A 6,116-nucleotide genomic window follows, 5' to 3' on the forward strand; every position below is an offset into this window, starting at 1 on the left:
TAACAAAAAAGGTTGTAATACCATATTGGTGAAAAGTTCATAGTTTTCTCAGAAAAAAAAGTTTTTCCCAAATATTTAACACCCTCTTATTCTGTAACTATTGCGAATATGATTGTGATTTTTGTCCATATCGATAGAATATCTAATAAAGAATCATTTATCCCATATAAAGAATTATTTATTTCAATGATGTGAACGGTTTTCGTGTAAATTTAATTTAAAGACCACTAATTTCAAACCACTGAACGATGCGTGCAGTTTGCAATGACGTATCTAGGAAGGGAGGTTCGCGTAGAAGGAAGACTTAAGTTCGTTGACCTCTTACATCTGTATTACGTGAATAGAGAGGACTGTGTTAGCGGCGATGTTGCCAGACTGTTGAAACTTTCAACTTAATTTTCTAATTAACCGTGCATTTAATCACGAAATTTAATTCCTAATGTAGATTTTCTATTCTTTTAAGTGTACCCACTAGTCCCTTTCAATCTGCAGGATTATTTCACTTCCATCCTGTATATTAACATTTTGTTTAACATAGTAGGCCTATATTATTTAATCCGGCATAAATGAATTTCGTAGCGTGGAACTTAAAGTTACTTAATTTAGCAAACGGTATGTAATCAAGTTAATATTTATTCTGTTAATCGTAAACTTAAAATATAAATCGGTGAAACTAGCGCATAGTTAGTTGTGCTGAATTCGGAAGTGAAAATCCGCCATTATTCTATCTTATTACAGATCATTACTGACAACATTACATAACAAAAAATCACCAGCCTTTGTCCAGCGCTTGAAAATTCTGCATAGATTCGTATATGCAAGACATAGCGTGAAACTTTCGTAATGTCATCAAAGTTATGTTGGTGTGACTGAGTAGAGAGCTCTAAACACTTTAAGGTGTATAAGCGTAGTACGAGCAACTAACACAGCGCTAGTTTAGCCTATAAATCGAAGAAACTACATATACAATTGAACTAAGTAGGTAGTCTAATGCTTGGGGCCACATTGGCTCGTAACATTGTATAGCTATGCTGATTATATTACACTATTCATTATAATCATAAAATGTTAATCACAAATTTTATATTGTAGTTTTTTTAATTTTAGTAGACCTACTTTTATTCTGAAACTGTTCCATTCCACAGTACCCATATATGTATATCCTGCAACTGCACGATCAAACTGATGTAATACATCAAATCTTAGAAAACAGAATCTAACGAGAAAATCATTTTTTATAAAATCTAACACTTTGACATTTTAGCGCTATAGTTTACTGAGAATTTATCATTGATTAATATATTAAAATAATGCATCGAACTAAAGTATAAGTAATAATGAATTTTAAATGCGTATTTGTAAAGTTTCTAATGACATTGAAGCCCAAACGGATGGAAGTTAAGTGATACAAAACGTAAAGAAAAACTTTGTGGTTAGTACCACTCCATTAATTAACTGAGAAGTCATATTTATAAAACACTTTAAAGATGTCAGGGGTGTATTTCTGAACAAAAATGTCCTGGCTCTGGGATTTCGGTATATCAACAGTAGTTTTCATCACCGTGTTCCTCTTCACGACCACCACCACCACCACCATTTCCAAAGGAATATTTATGGAATGTCAGACGAAAATGCATGAGTTCGAATCTAGATAAACAGCTGTTAGATCTATGGAATAGACCGCACTATGAAATTTTAGGAAATTGTTTAAATATGAATAAAATTTAACTTTTTTTATAAATGAAAAGTTCGAAGCCAATATGAAAATAAGAAAACTGCCCTGGCGCCGCCAGACTTCGAAAAATAATACCTTGGCGCCACCAGGCCCCGACAGGCCTAAAATACACCCCTATAAGTATTGATGTTACTGTGCCTAAGATTGTATGATATTTTAATGCTTCAAAAAATAAATATTAAAGCTTGGAACTTTGATATGTGTAAATCGAACTTAAATATAACACAAATCGAAGAAACTGCAGAAAACAAATGGAGTAGCCTAGAGACACGCCGGGTGCCATATTGGCTGGAAAGTATGTGCTGTATAAGCTGGAGTTATTACACTAGTTATTATAATCAGAAAATATTAAACACAAATGTTATATTATCCATTTTCTGAATTGTATTACCTTTTCCTTGAAACTGGCCCATTTCACAGCATCTACACGTATTCCTCCAACTGCACGACCAAACCATACTAATACACACAATGTCTTAGAAAAAACATGTAGCCAGAGAATTTGTTGTAACACATCCAACCCCTATGAGTTCGTTCACTGATTCACACTCGAATATGAACGTTTTTAATTCTATTTGCATTTAACACGTTTTATACAGGTCCCTCGGTAATTAATTAGATTGATATCAAATTCACTAGAACTGTGCTTAAAGAACAAAGCTTTCCCACGCGAACTCTACACGAAATAAACTCCCTACTTTCACATTACCACTCGAATTCTTATGTCTCCCTTTCATTATTCTTCCCTACAGATGGTGCTGCGATCGGCTATTGACATAACCAATTTTTTTTATTGTAAACCAAAATGATTGTAAAGTCACATCAAATAAGAACATTCAGCGTAGTACTCAAAAGCTACGCTGTTTGATTTCTGTGTAAGTATAAACCCCAATGAAACAAATGCTGAGCTGAGAACCATTCTAGTAATAAAGGATTGTCCTTTTATTATACGTCAGAAGTCAAATATTATTTATGACAGCAATGCATCCACCTCAGTAGCTCAGTTGGCTCAGATACTTGCCTGCCGATCCGGAATTGTGATCGGGCGTGAGTTCGATTCCCGCTTCAATTATGTGGTTTGGGTTTTTACGAAATTTTTCCTTACCGTAAGGCGAATGTCAGACCATTTGTGGCGAATCCTCGGCCATATCTCACTATCGCCAATTCCATCGACGCTAAATAACTAAAAAAACTATATCAATGTTTTCATTTTTATATATTGTATATTTGTAGAACTGATTTATTAAATATTTTGTACCACATCTTCATAATAGCAGGCCTTTTTATTATGTATTATAGTGTCTTTCTGGCAGTGAAGTAAATTACTAGAGGTACCCATTTTCGCGAATGGTTTTTTTCACGAATTTCTGCTAATTGAGTCAGAAAGTTAAAATTATTATAAGTATGAACAAGACTCGTTCTGTAGACATGTTTCTCCATCACTATTCGTCGCGAATTTTGCCGTTTTCCTGGTTTTCTTTGCGAATTTGACAATTTTTTGCTTTAAACGTGATTTTTTATAACGACTTTGTCTTTCATGTCAAGTTATGTGGAAAGCTGCTCAGCTGCGAAAAATGAAAATCTGTGCTTCGCGCATGCGCAATGCTTAGGTTCAGTATACACTAACATAATATGAATAAATGTGTAAATAGCATATTTTGAAACTAATTTATAATATTATACTTTATTGCATGAATAAAAGTTTACCGAAAAATGAAGTGAGTTCGAAAATTTTTACGAATGCAATAAATAGTATAGTATTATAAACGTCTTTCCGGTCGGCAGTGGCGCAGTCGGAAAAGTGCTGGCCTTCTGTGTCCGAGGTTGAGGGTTCGATCCCGGCCCAGATCGATGGAATTTAAGTGTGCTTAAACATATCATATCAAATTTATAATGATGTGTAGTTTGAAATCATGGTCTATAAAGAATGAGTTGCTATGGCAGCAAATATTATTGCACTGTTTATAATATTAAATTATATGATACAAGTTAGAGTACATGTTGTACCGTCATGATAGAATGATGTCATTAGCTCATTACGTTCTAGTTGACATGGTAATATCACAGTGTAGTATATACAGTCACAAAGCTCAATAAGTAGTAAATATGCAGCCATAGATAGTTGCTAACCACTAGGATCGCAAATATCACCTCATTACAGACAATGCGAAATAGTACTGGCACAATCTATTGTTCCTAGCACCCTCACAACTCAAGCTTCGTGACTGCATATATTAGACTGTGGTAATATCTTGCGTCACTAGTGTAATAATGTGGCATATTTTACACGATTTTTACTGACAATAAAAAGACTTTTTATAACGTCGCTGTACATAAAAGTACTTTATTTGTTACAATAAAGATAATCATAAAGCTGAGAAGTAATACACATATTTTATTTTGTGATATGAGTCAGAGAGGATAGTAGCTACTAGTGGCGGATCCATCCTCATTTGTTTTTTTATATTTTAGGAAGTCATGTACATTATAGCATTTCTTGAAAGAAATGATCCAGTTATCTGGTATGTCGTTTCTTTATAACCAATAGATAATTTCACCAATAACGATGGAGTATTAATTCATAAATGAACTATGCAATTAGTTTTATAATTAATAATGATCTCTTTCTTGTATTACCAGTCGATTTCAATTTATCACCACAGTCTAGTAAATACAGTCACGAAGCTTGAGTTGTGAGGGTACTAGGAACAATAGACTGTGCCGGTACTATTTCGCATTGTCTGTAATGAGGTGATATTAGCGATCCTAGTGGTTAGCAACTATCTATGGATGCATATTCACTACGTATTGAGCTTCGTGGCTGTATATACTAGATATGGTATCACTTTATCGGCCTAAGATAGCTATGTATATCATATATGTATATGGCTTTTTAAGTTATATTATCTGTCTTATTCAGAACCCAAGTTTGCTATTAGGCCTTCCAAATGGTAGGTACAGTAATTCAGCCATCAAACAACAACAACAACAATAACAATAATAATAATAATAATAACAATAATAATAATAATAATAATAATAATAGATCCACCTCTGTGGAGTAACGGTTAGCATGTCTGACCGTGAAACTAGCGCGCCCGGGTTCAAATCCAGGTTGGAACAAGTTACCTGGTTGAGGTTTTTCCGAGGTTTTCCCTCAAACCATTAAGAGCAAACGCTGGACCCTGGACTCATCCCCCTAGCATTGTCATCTTCGTCTCACTCAGACGCAGATAACCTCAGTACTTAATCATGCGTTGTAAAATAAACTACTGTATGTAAGTATGTATATATATATATATATATGTATATGAAAAACAATGTTATAAATCCCAGACTTTTATTTGTAATGTGTTTCTGGATGTCAAGTGGAAAGTAAACTCACTCACATTGCTGTTTAGTCAACTGTCCAAAGACAATTCTGAACATTACAAGTGATACCAACAAGTCACCACTTACGAGGCATCTAGGCCAAGAGGTAATGGAGTAGGGTGGCCAGTTCCTTTCCCCCCGCCATGCATACATCACCGATTAGCTACATATTCACTAATCAGACTCCAGTTCCATACAAACAATTGTTCTTCTTCTGACACATATCGTCAAGTGAGATAATATACTACCTGAATAGATGTACATATCAGCCACAACCTCAATCAGAGGTAATCACTCACATTAGGAAATAGTAACATGTTGGTGGCTAATCAGGACCAAATTTTCCTACTGCATTTACCAAAAATGCGTTTAATACAAAAACAGAACATGTTTTGGTTCGTCCAATCATTATAGAACTATTTACCTTAAATCACTCCTTTCATCAAACGCATAACATACCTGAACCAATGTTCAGAATTACTCCCTTAACATTTAGATTCCAGTCGTCTACAAAATATATATATATATATATATATATATATATATATTTTACTTCATTATCTTAAATTTAGAATATTACTATGATGTACCGAAGTAGAAGATTTTTTATATATATTTTTTCTTTTTTGCAGATTAGAGGGATGAATTTCTGTTTAACAAAGAAAACACAAACATTAAAAATTATACACATAACAAACACGAAAGTGTATGTTTCTTTACCTAAATGTACCTTGAATAAACAGAATGACGCAAGATAAAAAAAAACTGTCACAACCATATTTGCTTCCAGCAGTGAGCAGAATAAGGCTCAGTAGAATACTTAAAGCAGATTTCAGATATAAGCTTTCGGGTGAACATTCTATTTTATTTAAGAGCTCTTTGAAACTTCATGTGCTACGCATATTTCGTATAGGCCTTCAGGAGAAGAAAACAAATAAGCAGAAAATGTTATAAAAAATAAGTTTAAGAGAAGGTAAGATAATTATGAATTAATGACATTCCAAAGCTT

The sequence above is a fragment of the Periplaneta americana genome, chromosome 9, assembly GCF_040183065.1.
Source record: "Periplaneta americana isolate PAMFEO1 chromosome 9, P.americana_PAMFEO1_priV1, whole genome shotgun sequence".
Classification (NCBI taxonomy): domain Eukaryota; kingdom Metazoa; phylum Arthropoda; class Insecta; order Blattodea; family Blattidae; genus Periplaneta; species Periplaneta americana.